The 16,723-nt window shown below is 41.6% G+C and overlaps 1 protein-coding gene and 1 pseudogene across 4 annotated transcripts in view; one reads left to right on the top strand and one right to left on the bottom strand.

Moving 5' to 3' along the window:
* The window catches only part of enpp2 (ectonucleotide pyrophosphatase/phosphodiesterase 2), a 75,539-nt gene that overhangs the window by 52,948 nt on the left and 5,868 nt on the right, over nucleotides 1–16,723 (bottom strand). The gene's annotated exons all lie outside the window — the stretch shown is intronic.
* On the top strand, nucleotides 3,559–16,626 carry LOC146622209 (uncharacterized; annotated as a pseudogene).

Here is a 16,723-nt window from a genome sequence, read left to right as displayed (position 1 = left end):
TGTTGCTGCTTTTTAGCTCGTTTTGAAGATTCCCACCAGCTTTCCATCTTGAGACATTCTATGAACAAGATTTACAAAAAAGCTTTATTTTTTATTCAGTATAACCCAAAACGAGTGAACGAGTCCATGAACTCATGAAGAAAGCGATCGCAGAGGTCAAATCAGAAAACTGTTTTCTCATAGACTTGTATAGGGCCAGTAATCTTTTAGCAACCGCAACTATCGTCATCTGGTGGGCTCCAGATAGAATAGAATAGAGTAGAATAGCCTTTATTGTCATTGTACAGAGTACAACGAAATTGGAGTGCCACTCCCTTGGTGCAAGTTTCAATAATAAATATAAATGTAAAATATAAAAAGTACAAAAAAAACAATCGTAAGTACTCAAACAATAGTATGTACAATATATACAGGATAGCAGCATTAATATAATGACAGTATGAATAGCAGCATAATATAATGACAGTGACGGTATGGAATAGGTTCAATTGTTTTTGTGCTTATTTACTACGGTGATAGCTCTGGGAAAGAAGCTATCCCTGAATCTGTTTGTCCTGGTTTTATGTGACCTGTACCGTCGGCCTGACGGTAATAGTTCAAACAGTTGGTTGCTGGGGTGAGAGTGGTCCTTGATGATATTGCCAGCTCTGCTGAGGTACCGAGAGTTTGCAGTGACCTCCAGGCTGGGCAGAGAGCAGCCAGTGATCTTCTGGGCTGTGTTGATGACCCTCTGCAGTACTTTCCTGTCTGCAGCTGAGCACCCTGCATACCATGTTGTTATGCCGTACGTTAGGATGCTCTCTATGGTGGCTCTGTAAAATGTCACCAGCAGCCTCTCCTCCAGGTTGTTCCTCCTGAGCACTCTCAGAAAGTGGAGACGCTGCTGGGCCTTTTTAACCACCGCTGTAGTATTTGCAGTCCAGGAGAGGTCATCAGATATCTGCACGCCCAGAAACCTCATGGAGTGTACCCTCTCCACACAGCTCCCGTGTAAAGTGGGGCCGGGTCTGCTCTGCCCTTCCTGAAGTCCAAGATAAGTTCTTTAGTTTTCGTGGTGTTCAGTTGGAGGTTGTTAACCGAACACCACTCAGTCAGTCTGTTGACCTCATCTCTGTAGTCCGACTCCTCCCCCCTTGAGATGAGTCCAACCACTGTGGTGTCATCCGCGAACTTTATGATGGGGTTTGAGAGATGGGTAGGGGAGCAGTCGGATGTGTAGAGCGTAAACAGGAGGGGACTCAAAACACATCCTTGTGGAGACCCGGTGCTGAGTGTGATGGTGCTGGACCGGTGGGGGCCGAGTCTGACAGACTGTGGTCTATTTGTCAGGAAGTCCTTGATCCAGAGGCAGATGGGGGTGGAGAGTCCCAGGTGAGACAGTTTCTGGACCAGGATCTCCGGGATGATATGATTGAATGCTGAGCTGAAGTCCAGAAAGAGCATTCTCACATAGCTTCCTCGGTGCTCCAGGTGACTCAGCGCAGTGTGGAGTGCTATGGTGATAGCGTCCTCGGTGGAACGATTTGTCCTGTAGGCAAATTGGTGGAATGCACGTTTGAGGCACTGCTTATGTTCTCTATGACAGTGTTTCCCAACCACTGTGCCAGAAATGATCAGGTGTGCCGTGGAAGATCATCTGGTTCCATCTGATTAGTACTCTAAGCGATCGGCGTGAGTAACGTGCAGAACAATTACATTCTCTTCCACTAGAGGGCAGTACAACTACCTGCTCTAATTCAATGTGTTGCCAACTGCCAATAAAACAGAAGAAGATGAAGAAGAAATGACATAACAGTCATGCTGTGAGACGACGCAGCGCATAATAGCAACAGATAAATGTTTGAAAATAAAAAGTAGTCAGTCTGACCTGGTCATGGAGAAAACTCCGCCCTGATGAAGACCCGAGCATGAGTAGTGGTCAAAAGAAAGCAAAACAGGTATACTGGGGACAAACCGAGCCAATTCTACTACGCCTGGTGCGCAGGGAAAAATTATCAATATGCTTTTGTGACATTTTTGTTTGGTGGTGTGCCATGGTGTGTTTAATATATAAAGTCTTACACTCCCTTGCTCCACCACCACTAAAGCAGTTCATTAGGCATAAAGAAAGCTCAGACAGGACCACTCGAGCTACAATCCGAGGAGACTTGTTTATACCCCACAGACGGACAGCATTTGGGCAGAACGTCCTCTCTGTTAAGGGTGGCCATCTGTGGAACAGTCTTCCTCAACCCATTAGAGAATGCTCTACACTCAATTTGTTTAAGGCAAAGGTTAAAAACTGGTTATGGACAAATCAAGTGTGTGATCATGTATGAGTTGTATAGTTTTAATGTTTTATTTGGGAACAGAATGGTGTGTATGTGTAAGTTTGGTGATGGAGTTTTTATTATGAATGAATGATGAATTTTTATGAATTATTATGTCTATTTTTTATGTTTAAGGACAACAGATGGAAATTAGCCTTTGGCTATAATCTGGCATGTTTACATTCATGTAATTTTTTTTTTTTTTTTTACATTTATGTTCATTAACATGCACTGTCCTAAATAAATAAATGTGTTTTTTCTAATGTGAAGTATGGTCCATAATGCTCCAGAAGGTTTGGAAACACTGCTCTATGGATTTAGCACAGAAGTATTAATCCACTGTATGAGCATATGAGGAGAAGATGCTAGCAGCTGGTGATGTGCCACTCAAAAGTAAACACTGAGCATTGCTGGAACACTTGGTAGTGGTGTTCATGGGTCAGGAAGACAGGAAATTGCTGGAAATTGCCTTTACATGGTGGTAAAGGAGGGCTAGACCCAAGTTACAACATTCACCATGTGACAACAGTGTGCAGACTCCTTACGTCCTAAGGTGTCTGCACACTGCTGTCACATGATAACGTTGTCACGACCACTCCTCAGGCTTAGGAGTTACAAGGTTACTTTAGTCATTTTTCTTCAAGTGTCAAACAACTCAAAGGAGCCACAATTCAAGTTTCAAGCAGCTCTGCTATACTTTCACTGTTTTTACTCGGGGTACTTTATGTGTGATCTACACTGTTTGTGATTAGCTGCTGCCTGCTAATCACAGATAAAATATTGTTTTTTCTACAGCGTCATAAATATTATTACCACAAATTTCCTTAAAAATATGGTGACATATTTGTCGCCAACCCCCAGTTTATACTGAACAATCATGTATTCAGAATAGGGCTGGGCCATATCATACTGTTCACGGTAATACCAGTACAATGTTAGGCAACGATAAGAAAATGAAATATGGCGATATAATATGGGTGAAACGCGCATGCGCAGTGCCTTTGTTTTCATACGCACATGGCCGAAAAAGCATGGCGGCAACAGAGAATGAGAAGGGGAAAAGCGGTGTCGCTACCCGATCCGTACCGGAAACCCGATCGGTACCCCACATGCGCAAATCTTGCGTCACTTCCTCTCTTTGCCAACATTACGACATTTAATGTATTTGAATGATACGGTTAGCGCCCAGTTAGCTTCTAGCATTTGTCGACAGCTCTGCCTCCTTTTCGACTGCCGGGACATTTAAACAATGGATGTATACAAGCAAATTCATGCTTTTCTCCTCGATGGAGAGCTTCCCCCGACTGAAGAACTGCGCCGTAAAAGAATGGCACCTAATTACAAACTGAAGGGTAACTACGAAAATTAATGTTGATCTTTTATTTATTTATTTATTTTTTTACTTTTATTTTTTATTTATTAATTTTTTTACTTTTATTTTTTAAAACCCTTTTCTCTCTCTCTCTCTCTATCTATATATATATAGATATAACAAAAAAATACAACTCTGTCATATATACCCTGTATATAGTTTTAAAAATTAATTTCAATTGAAGGTAAATGTACCATACTGGTGCAGATACATTATCCCAAATTTTATTAATATCTGTCAGACATTTTATTTTACTTTAGTCAGCAACTCTTTCAGCTTTTTACATTTTCATCTTGTACCAGACAACAGACTCTTCTACACTGGCCCCAGTATGCAGTGCATGCGCCTGGTAGTCATGTCAGAGGAGGACAGAAAGCCCATTTTGATGGAAAGCACAATAACCCTGGTACCGGGAACCACAATGGTGTCAGAGGTACCCGAAACAGAGTTGTTGCTGGCTATTACTGGCCAACATTGAACCAGGACATCAGTGAATGGGTATGGCCTTATTTCAGTTAACAAGATAAAGAACCTTGTCTTTACTTGCACACTTACATTTCAACATTAGTTTCTGTGTGTGTCTGTTTTTTTTTTTAAATTGTTATCAATTTACATCAACTGGTTTTTCGGTATCCTTGAAATATTTTTTGGGATATATCTTTCAGGTCAGATGCTGTCATCGCTGCCAGATGAATGACCCAATCAAGACTGTGGCACCAGCATTACATCCCATCAAGGTACATCTTAAGGCCTGTTCACCAATTTCATTTTCATGCTAATAAGCTTTTGTGCTGCAGGGTAGCTTTAAATTTTAATTTGATAAGTTCTGTGACCTACAGGTAAAAGAACCTTGGGAGGTGCTGGGCATGGATTTAACTGGACCACTCCCGGAAACACGTCTAGGGAACCAATATGTCCTGACAATGAACGATCTGTATACTAAGTGGGTGATTGCAGAACCTCTTAAGTCCAAGACTGCAGCTGAGGTCTCTGCAATCATGACCTCGAAGTTATACACGTTTGGCATGGTCAAGAAAATCATCACTGACCAAGGAAAGGAGTTTGTGAACCAGGTAAAACTTGTGAAAGTGTTATTCATGCCTTGATATGATATGATGTATTTAGGCCAAGTTTGCTCATGTCACTGCAGCTCTGGAGCCACAGATTCGGTTGCCCTGCCAGTGAATCTGCGTTCGACTACTCCGCCTAGGCTGCACTGTCGAGCGCAGATCCACTGAGCGCCCAACACAGACAGCATCGTCAGAAGGAAAGTTGATAAAATAAATTAAAAATTTTGTATTGTTCATACATATGCGTACCGAACCGAAAGCACTGTATCGAACGGTTCAATATCGATACGAGTATCGTTGCACCCCTAATATTTGCATATCATCAGATCCACCAACTGAGAGGAAGTTTCTCCTGGACCACTCATATGGGACTCCTGAATGGCAGATTGATCATCAGTATGTCCAGGAGCAAAGTGGCAGAAAGACTTGGACCCTCTTCAGTCCAGTCTGGTAAGGCGCATTTCTGTGCAGTCACGTTAAACCTTAATAAGTCAAAGTCGTTGATGGTTTTAGAATTGCTGAAGCATGAGAGTAATTCCAGCCTTATTTAGTATTTTCCCTTTCATTCTTTTTCTTTATTATTTTCTATATTATATTGAAGCAAAATCACATGAAATGCTCTTCTCATTTAGCTCGAATATGTTTTGGATCAAAACCGACCTCGAGGAGAACTCCTAGTGAAGGAAGACAATATCTGCCTGACTCGGGAAGACTTTTGGAGCCTGGGTTTGGAACAATCCATGGAATCTACTGTAAGTATATCTTGTTACTTTAGCTAATGCACTGCAAAGAAAATAGTAACTGAAACCGTATTCTGTTTGCTGTTTCTTTCAGATTGGGAATGCTTGTCTGAAGATTGTGGGCGAAGCTGCACAAAGACATGTAATCTGTTGTACTGGTAACTTTTTTCTTTGGTTATAGCCATGAATGGTTGTTGTGTATTGATTTTGGGTTTTTGTGTGTGTGTGTGTTTCCTTTAGGGAAAAGATGTTCACATTGCTGACCTCTACGTCAGGGCCACCTGGAAGGATCCACAAGTCAACCTGCTGCATTGCTTGCCGGTATGTTTTTTGTTCATTTTTCTCCTGTGTGTGCATTTTTACTAATTTGTACCAATACCTGTAGGAAAACTTTAGGTCCAAGGACATCCTGCTTTTTCCAGCTTGGAGCAGGCAGGCAGGTGAAGCTGACCATTATCTGCTCTGTGTGAGTGCCCTTTCTCTTTCTCGCGCTGTGTTTTTTCATCTGATAGAACATAATGGAGGCTGACATGTCGTCTTCTCATGGATGATGCTAACATGTCTATTTCAGGCTATATTGGTAGCTGAGAGACAGATACTCTTTCTGGACTCACTTCGCCCTGATGGTTTTGGAGATGATCTCTACCGAGCCATATTTAGGTTGACACTAAAGAAATGAAAAATTGTTCTGGCCTTGTTCAATGGCCAAGTGTGTTCTTTGGCTAGGTCGTCTAAAAGCAGCCTCGGTTTCAGGCTTAAAAGTTCAGGAGGGAACCTCGTTCTTAGGCTACTTCATGATAGGGATGCACCGATACTGGTATCCAGGCCCATACGGTTCAAATGAAATCGTATCCATATCTTTTGTTAACCAATACCATGAACAGATACTTGAAATGTGAAAATCGGTAAAAGTTTCACAGAAAATGTTTATTTTTCATCCAAATTTAGAATTTTTGGGTCATTTCTATTAATATACATAAAAAAAATCTTATTCACCGTTATTATTTGTAAAAAACACACAAAAAACCTGCCTTCCGATTCACTACATTTTCTGTGTGGTAGAAGTATCAGCACTGGTACTTGGTATCGGCAAAAACTCAGATCCAAGGATCTGACGGTTTGAAAAACGTATTGTTGCATCCCTACTTCATGAATTTTTGTATTAATGGCAAACATTTGATTTGAGTGTTATGTGTATTCTCTACAATGCCAGGAGAGTAGCAGCCTCTATTGACTCTGGATCCTGGATGGAGAAAACAGGAAGAGACCTTGAGGTATGTTTTTAATGCGAAAGTTTGAAAGCTCATCAGGTACAAAATAATGTGATTAAAAAACTAGCAGGTGCATGTCAGCTCTCTTCATTTAAGGACACATTTTTCTTTTTACAGTTCTTTCCTCAGCAGTTCAATGGAAATTGCTGCGGCATCTTTATGCTGATGGTGAGAATTTTTCTTTTCCTGCCATTACTTCAATATAACATTTAAACATGTTAAAGGTTTCTTTTACTTTACAGTATGCTCTCTGCATCAGCACCTCACCTCCACTATCGTTCACAGAGGACATGCCAGCAATTTGCCTGTGGTGGTGTATTCAGCTGATGGAGAGATTCTGCATTGAGGGGTATGGCTAGTATTATAGACAAACTGGCACCATCACAATCACAGTTTTCAAAGTTAGTATTAATTGCAGTTTTGGCTCCGGCAACACATCAGGTCAAGCAAATGTTTGTGAAAGTGGCTTAATGTAGTCACTTATAAACCCTGTGACTGAACACACAGAAGAGAGCAGCAGTACACAACGAGAGTCCATTCTGACTGGCATTGCTTTTTTTACGGCTTGGACAGAGATTCGCCTTCTGGACAGAAGAAGCATCCCTTCTCCTGGGAACTCTCCAGCCTGTCTTTAGGGCAGTAGCTTGCTACAGTGAAGTTAATTGTACCAACGGCTGCCTCTGTTATTTCCCGGCAGGAGTACGGAAGAAGACACGGCACGGGAGTCAGGGGCGCGCACGGAGATTTATTGCGTAATATTTACATCACTGTAAATAAACGCAACTGCATTCATCGCACACAGTCCCGCGTTTTGGGCCCTATTTCCCCCACATCGCCACGGTCTGCCAGCGCAACCGTGACAGATAACTTCAAAGTCCTGCAAATGTAAAACTTTAAAAAGATCACAGCAGCTGAGGACACGTCGCTGTTGTATCGGGATTGTTTAACATTATTTAAAAGTAGGAATTTCAAAAATATCAACAAAGGGAAATTTCACACAGAAAAAGGGTAAAAAAAAAAGCTATAAATCAACAACTTTGAAATAACCATGGTGGCGTTTGGAGTACACATTGCTGAGTTTACAAGGTGCACCTAAAGGTATCAAGAATTTCCTACCGTCGTCCGCACTTTCAAACGTACACCGCCATGTAGAGCCAGGGGGGGATTCTTATTAAAAGGTACAGCTGTCCGCGTCGGACACCTCCGGGATGGACTTTTCCAGAAATGACAGCGTGTCTGATCCCATTGCGACAGGCTGTCCACTCCAGATGTGGACTGCCAGTCAAGCAGTTTATCTTCCTAACCAGAGACCTTTGCATTCTTAAGCTCTTAACCGCTGCTCCGGATCAAAGCATTACGCTCTGTTGCGTCACTCGGTGACATCACAGTGAGCGAACGCTGCCTTTGATCCAAAAGGTATAAATAGCCTGCTACACCCGCCTACTGACAGAACCTGCCAGCTTCATACTGCGGTCACATTGTTTTGCCCAGGTGTAAAACTTTAGATATATTTGTGAAAAAATGGTTTCGGATTCGTCTTCGTCGTCTTATGACAGTGATGAGGGTTTACAAACGAACGCCCTCATTCAAAGTAAAACATGTAAATACATGGTATATAAGCTCCTCGGACAAGGAAGCTTTGGGAGAGTGGTGGAATGTGTAAAATTAGACACTTTTGAAAGGGTAGCAGTCAAGGCAGCTAAAAGGGAATACAACAAGTTTGCTTGGAAAGAGGCCGCTGCTGTAAAAGAACTGAGTGTTCTGGATAGGGATCGGTGCAATTTGGTAAAGTACTACGAAGTTTTCGAGTACAAACATCGCACCTTCATTTCAATGGAAATGCTAAACATTAGTCTGCATGATTTCGTGACTAAAAGGTCTCGCGGTCCACTGGCTCTCTGTGATATTCGGGTCATTTTAAAGCAGATGTTTGTGGCTCTTACCGCTCTGAAGAGCAGAGGTATGATGCATGCAGACATCAAACCTGATAATATCATGCTTGTAAATCAGTCTCAACAGCCATATAAAGTTAAACTTATTGATTTTGGTTTTGCCACAAGTCCTGCAAAAATTCCACCTGGCACTATTATTCAGGCCCTTAGTTACAGGGCCCCTGAGGTCATGTTGGGCATACCGGTGACTGAATCGGCAGACATGTGGACTCTCGGTTGTGTCGCAGCTTTTCTATACTTGGGCCACCGCCTGTTTTTCAACAGGTGTGAATATCAAATGATGCAAGGTTTTGTTCACATGCTTGGTCAGCCTAGTAAACGCATGTTACAGGAAGGGAAGTACAGTACGAAATATTTCTGGATGAGGAAAGGGATAATAGAACGCACATGGGTACTGAAGACACCAGCTCAGTATTCAGCATCTACAGGCACTGTGATCAAACAAAGTACAACAATCACAGACAAATATGCATGCATAGATGATTTAGCCAAACACCACCCACAGCCAAACACAGAATCCAAAGTGAAAGACACAGCGGCATTTTTAAGCCTGCTCAAATGGATGCTGTGTGTGGATCCTGTAAAAAGAATCACACCTGTTGAGGGTCTGGGACATCGTTTCATTACAATGAAACATCTTCCTGAGGACCCTGCAGTAGATTGCTACACCAAGTCATCCTGCACGAGCATGGAAGTGTGCCCACTCCTCAGTCTAGAAAATGAAATCGACAGCTTTGTTACCACCAGTGAAATCAAAAGGAACAGCCAACAGAGCGGTGGGAGATCTAGACGGGCTTCCACTTTTAACAACTGTGTGAATGCAGCTAAAATCCAAAGAAACCAACAGAGAAGAGCAGCTGCACGCAAAAAGAATCTGCCTGCATTTCGCAGGTTGGCATGGCAAGAAGAAGATGACAAGTCTTGTAGTCTGGGTGTCAAAGAAAAGCCTGGGATGACCCAGATACAGCTGGTAGGATCTTCCTCTGAATCCAGTGATTTAGATTCTAGCACAGAAAGTACAGACAGCAGCAGGGGCAGAGCGTGGGGGTGGCTTACTGGGCTTAAGCCCGGGTTGTTTTGTCAGAAGCCCGGGGTCTTTTGGAGTGTAATTTTTTCATAGTTAGATGTCTGGCTGACAACTGTATAAAACAAAAAGTACACACAATATTCGAAGCACATAGTGCACACTGTGGGAATTTACGACTGTGCGTGAATCCCCCCTGATATTGGTATGATCCGAGCTCAGGCACTAAGCGACTGAGTGAGGGGGCGGGGCAGCTGCTGCCTGTGTGCGCTGTTGGAGAAACGGAGCCAGCCATACTAAGGAGAGCTTAAGTTTGAGCAGGTACCAAAGCAAATCATTCGTACTGTACAAATAATGTAAATATGACGGTGCATCACGAAAGATATCAAACTGATCACTTGACCCATGTTACGTTACTCGCTCTTCAAGTGAATCAACAAATGGCGAAATGAAAAGCCGAACAAATGCTATTTTTTTTAGAGTCTTAGCTTACGTGTGTTTATTTCATATTTTCAGTTCTTACCCTCCCCGACTAAATCGGTTTCAGTTATGCACTGAAATATAAGAATGGACATTAGAGGCTTCTTTCAAAGAAAAACTCAGGTAAATGTTATTTTATATATTATGCTTTGTATGTTGTTCAGTATATTTCTATGCAAAACAAGGCTATGTCCACACGTACCCGGGTATTTTTGAAAACACAGATTTTTCTACGCGTTTGCACCTTTCGTCCACACGTAAACGGCGTTTTTGGTCACTGAAAACGGAGATTTTTAAAAACTCCGGGCAGGGTGGATATTTTCTAAAACTCCGTTTTTGCATTTACGTGTGGACAGAAAAACGGAGAAAACGCAGCGTCAAAGATGTGCGCCTTTTTTGACGTCACACTGTGCGCCACGTTATTGTTTCGGTGAAATGAATTCCTACAATACTGTTACTGTTAATTGTACTCTCTGTGTAGCCGGTCTGGCCTTAAACTCTTATTGCCGTTAGTTCTCTGCGTTGTGTTGTGCAAATGACCAGAGGAGTCAGCTCTCACTTTGCCAGCTGGGTGGATTTATTCTCCCAGAACTGTTTAAAATAAAAACAAAACAGTACAGCAACTTCACTTTACTGGACTTCTGCATGAACACCTCTCCTCAGCGGGGCCTCTAGGCGACTGAGGAAAATAGCGCGCAGCTACAGGAAGTGACTTCGTGGGAAGTCAAAGGTCACACAAACAAAATAAAAGCTCCCAAAATATAAATACAGAAAATAAACATATTTAAATAAATACATAACCAATACTGACAAAGCAAGATAACACTGCAGGATGGATCTTTGGTGAAATATAAATTCTTTTTTAATACACCCGTTACATCTGCAGTGTTTAAATGCTTACATATACACACAGTTACTGTCCCTCCACACATACGACTCGGTTCTGCTTCTATGCCCCAGCTTTGTTTACTTTTTCCCGCCGAGGCTTCTAGACTTCTGATTGGCCAACATTTCTACACGGTTAGGAATATAGCGCCACCTGCTGCTTTGGCATGTTCATAGCAGCGTTTTCCTTCATTTCTGCCTTTACGTGTGGACGGGATTATTTTTTAAAACGAAAACGGAAAATCTCCGTTTTCAAAAATACCCGTGTACGTGTGGACGTAGCCCAAGAGGGATTTCAGTACACAGCAGGATATTCACATTTGTAACCAGATATTTACACTTTAGGGAGAAAACAAAAAACATTTTTACTGTACAACATCAATTTAGAGTAAACTTTTGTTTTAGATAAATATTGAAATATATTTTGAATTAGTTAAATGTCAGAATAAAGAGAGACAGAGCTTTCTGTTTTTTAGCACTTTCATCAAATTTAGGAGCACATGTACACTAAGTTTATTGTTAATTAATAAGAAACTCCAGACGATTCCATTCTGAGCTGAAGAAGCTTCTGATAGGTTAGTAGAGTCCATGTGAGTAAACTGGTGGCACAGCTGTGGATGCATACAAGGCAAAACACAGAGCCTGTTTCTGTGACATGGGAACATCAAGAGATGTCAACCAAAACACCAGGAGAAGAACTGTGGAGCTCCATAAGTGTGGCTCAGTTTGAATACAATTTGGTGCCATTTACAATTAAGAAATACAGATAGTTTCTCTCTTTACTCTGAAAGTTAACAAATATGTTTTTTATATTTATCAATCTAAAAAAAATAAACATTTAGTCTGATTTGATGTTAAAAAAGTGTTTGTGTTTTTATCTGAAGAGTTTGTAAATATCTGTATATTTGATGATTGTCAGCACAAAGAGAGAGAGGAACAGAGAGGGATGGAGAATGAGGACAGAACAGAGATGAACAAGAGCAGGTGAGACACACATGTTAGTTAGTGATGGGATTTCCGGCTCTTTTTAGAGATCCGGCTCTTTCGGTTCGGCTCCGAACCGGCTCTTCAGGTTGTTTTGTTGCTTTAATTAATTTATTATTAACAATAATATAAAATTATGCACAAAAGGAATTACTAACGTAAAAAAAAAAGTGGTTTTATTTATATATGTTTATATATAAATATATGCGGTGGCCCCTAGAGACAAAACACGTACAAACTCCAAAACACATTTCTAGCATGAACTGAACTTCCAAAGCCGAGCTACTAGATCACTTAAATTACACAATTGAAAGCATGTGTGTATTGTTTGTGTATTTATACACAGGCACTCATATATATATTCAAATAATTTAAAAAAAAGTTCATTTACCTGTTATTACCACACACCAAATCCGGTCGTTGGTACTTGCTGGCTTGTGTAGCCACAAGATAACAAAGGCTCAACACTGCGCCCAGCATCCTGGAGCACTTCTGTTGTCTTTTGTACGTGTTTTGAGTTTTTATGTGCTTCTGAGTTTTTATATGCTTCTGAGTTTTTACGTGCTTCGGAGTTTGTACGTGTTTTTACGTGTTTTGGAGTTTTTACGTGTTTTGGAGTTTTTACGTGTTTTGGAGTTTGTACATGCTTCAGAGTTCGTACGTGATTTGAAGTTTGTATGTGCTTTGTCTCTAGGGGCCACCGTAAATATACTTTTATTTATTCACTCCACATAAAATGTAATAAATAAATCATATAATACAAAAATCAACTATTCACATTTCAAGTTTTAACTATTTACATTTTCAGCTTTTTCCTTTCACAAATTTAAAGTGAAAAGAACACAAAACACTGCAAACCACAACACAATTAAATATAAATTATAATATGAAAACTAAAAGAACATGCATATTCTCTGTCATATGGACCTGCATGAATAAACTTTCTCAATCCTTTATCATCTGCAACTGAAAATAGTTGTGGATGATTACTATACCTTTCTAATGTTGTTGTCCCTGCCTCTCTTTCTCTCTCTCCGGCTCTGTTCCTGTGCTACTGAGTGTAACTACCGCCCCTCCCCCCTCTGCCCAGCGTAAAGCACAAGGCTCGCGTGCAGAGTGAAGCGGAAAAAAAGTGCGAGAGAGAGGCTGAGAGAAAGAAACCCACGTGACGGCTCGCGTCGTTCACGTCAAAGAACCGGCTCTAAGAGCCATTTCGTTCGCGAACGACCCATCACTAATTAGTCAAATGGTCGTTTGCCAAAAGTATCACCGTATCATAGGTCCTCATGTATCTCGTACCTAGTGTTTCTTTTTAGGTTTGTTATTTTTCAAATTCTATATTTATTAAGTTATGCAGCTTGTTTGCACAACAAGGCTAAATAATTACATAAACTTTTCTCAATCTAAATATTGTACTTTGGTAGAATTAAAAAATAAGTGTTGTGCAGGTCTATGATGATTTTTAGTGCTACTATCATCTAGTTCTGATTCTGGTTCTGTCTTGGTTAAGTCCTCAGTAGTCCTGATTTTGAACTGTTGTAGTCCTGTTTTAATTCCGGATCAGTTCTGGGTCTGGTTGAATTGGGGTTTAGTCCTCGTGTCTTGATACAGCCCCGACTTTGTTCTGCCTTGCTGCTTAATTAAAAAACTAGTTTAAGGTGTCCTGCATGTGTGATATATATTTTTCCCTATATGAAGTCATTCTTTTTTGAACAAAACTCAAAAGGCCCTCCAAGGTATGGAGGCCTATCTCCCCCTACCACCACTTCCCCTGCCAGTGGCGGACCCCCTCAGACATCGGTGCGTTGGTGGTTCTTTGTGTCCGGGGATGGGCGTCCAGGTACACACCGGCTCACTCCTTGGCGGCCGCTTATCGGGGCCTGGAGCCTTGGGCTCGCTCGGGCCACTTCGGAGGTGGGGTGCCCCCGGCCTCTCGGCCTGGGGCTCGGTCACTCAGGCACGGCTGGCTGCCGGTGGAGCTCACGGGCGCGTCACTGCAACTCCCCCTGGCTTCTGCTCCGCGGCTGCTGAGTGAGCCCTCATCTGGGACTCTCCTCAGCTCTTTCTGGGACAGTGGCGCGGCTGCCCCTCTGTTGGTCTTCCTTGGTCTCTTGTGTTCTGGGGGCCTCTGGATGTCTGGAGTTTTGATCTCCTCCATACCTGCTTCATGCCCTGGAGGACGGGGCTGTGGCCCCCCCACACCCTCTAGCAGATTATTACATGAAGGAACCTTTTAAAAAACAAAAAACAAGCGCGTCCATGCTCACAGGTGTACACACGGGCGCTCACACCCACAAACTACACCCTTTTTGGCTCCTACCTCAAAGCACACTGTGTTCTGTTGATCTTATGTGCTGCACAATAATGTTTAATATTTAGTATTTACTGTCATATTCCCATATATCATTGTGATGTTGTTTATTCTATTACTCTTGTTCTCTTCTGCTTGTTTTCTTTTTTCTTTCTCAGCAGGTGATCCAGGTGATCGATAGATGCATTTTTTTTTCTCTGCCCGTTCTGTTGGTTTTTGTTTTTTGCCCTTCTCCCCCGTCCCTCTTCTCAGCTGTTTCTCTTTCCCTCTTTCTTTCTCCCCTTCTTTCCCCCAGTCAAGTCTGTCCCGTATTCAGTAAGTGAAAATAAAATAAACAATAAAAGGTGAATCAAATGGACCATTATGGCAAGGCTGGGATGGTCAATTTGGTAAAGTAAATCCGTTGGGCATCTTTCTTTGCATTTAGACAACAATTCTGATGGCAAAAGAGCCAAACGGGACAGGCAAAAAAACAAAAACAAAACAAAACTCAAAGCAGAGCCAATTAATCTTTCAGTCATTTCTACTCCCCCCCCCCCTTAAAAAAAAAAAAAATCCCACATGCATACTACCCTTCAGGGCTAAGCCCCGGGTGTTTCAAATGTCTGGCTCCGCCTCTGCTTTAGGGTACCAAAGGCGACCTCCTCCAAGCCTTCACCAAGTCTAATTAGACAGGTGAGAGAGGACAACAATGAGAAAACCATTTGTAGAATATAACCACAGAACTGTTGAGACTATTCATCACAATGCAGGTTTACATACATGGTGGTAATCTTCATTTCCATGTAATGTGATAATCATGTTTTCCATTAAAGGCTGAGGCTGACAGGTGCCCTATACTGGAGGTAATCTCTTTATTTTCCCTTTTATTTAAATTGTTGATGTAACTGAATTAGTAATTATAATCACAGGCAGCACCATCAGGGCAGAAAGAGGCATTATTCAGTAGTGATATCGATTCATTAAAATCCTGAATCGATTTTTTTATATAAATGTATTTTGCCCAAAATTCCAGAATCTCAGGTGAAACGTCACAAAATTTTGACAACCACCAAACATTTAAAACCGTAAATGAGAGCAGGTACACGGCTTCTGCACAAAGACGTAAACACAGAGCGCGGACCCGCAGATCAGAATCAGTGACACGTCGCCTTTCTCACCCGACGGCACGGACACGGTCGGGGCTGAAAGCCGACAGCTCGCTGACTCTGATGTTTCATAAGTTGATTAATGATTTTCTTTTGTTTTTGATGTGCTGCAGAATATTTTTATAAAATCCAGAACAGGAAAACCACCTTCATGTTTTTCTGTGTTTATCTTCAGCTGCTTTGACACAAAGGCCTCTGCTGTGACGCTCACACCTTTGATAAAGTCTTGCGAGTGTCAGCTTCCTTTTTATAGATACAAAAAGATGTAAATGTACTGATCTGAATTATAATATTTCTGACTGTCTGAGGCAAAATTTCCCAGATTCAAATCGAATCGAATCGATTCTAGAAATCAGTGACGATACCCAGCCCTAAATGTAATGTATGTTCAGTCCTCATATTTCTGAAACTTGGTGGACAGATTTTGTATTTTCATTATTGTTGCCTGACCCATATTTTACAGTTACCAGCATGTGTCCTCATCGACATATTGGAAGAGGTTGTTCTACACGAAGGGGACACAGCCTTCAAACTGGCTCTGGCGTGCTCCATGTTCAGAGACCTTGTGTCTACTGAATATTTCAGAAGACGGGCACAATTCAGGGGGCTTCACAGTAAGGGCTTCAGTAAATTATGAAATTATATGTACATTTTTTTTTGCTGTTGTCACATGTTTTTCACTGGCAGAATGTAAATGTTTGTGTTTTTGTTTTTTGCTTGTGCTTTACACAGGCATCTGCACATGGAGCAGCTTCTCGGAAAAGTACAGAGAACAGTACTTTAACATGTACACAACTGAGATCTGCCTTCAATGGCGAGATCAGTACAAACACTGCCCCGAGGTATACAACACTGTATAATCTTATATTGCTGTCATTACAAACAATGAACATCTCACTGGTGCATGACATGATGAAAACCATACCTTGGAGCCAATTCTTCTCTCTGTTTGATTTTTGTTTTTTTGTATTACAGGATATGTTGGCACAGGTAAAAGAGGACAACCACGGGCATTTTATTCGGTGGCCCCTAGAGACAAAGCACGTACAAACTCCAAAGCACATTCCTAGAGTTAACTGAACTTCCAAACAGAGCTACTAGATCACTTAAATTACACAATTGAAAGCATGTGTGTATTGTTTGTGTATTTATACACAAGCACTCAAATAATTTAAAA

The sequence above is a fragment of the Diplotaxodon limnothrissa genome, linkage group LG11 (genome assembly GCF_057381915.1).
Source record: "Diplotaxodon limnothrissa isolate DT_005_m linkage group LG11, D_limnothrissa_male_GT1.1, whole genome shotgun sequence".
NCBI lineage: Eukaryota > Metazoa > Chordata > Actinopteri > Cichliformes > Cichlidae > Diplotaxodon > Diplotaxodon limnothrissa.
The sequence above is the reverse complement of the archived record's forward strand: the minus strand, read 5'-3'. Positions and strand labels throughout refer to the sequence as shown.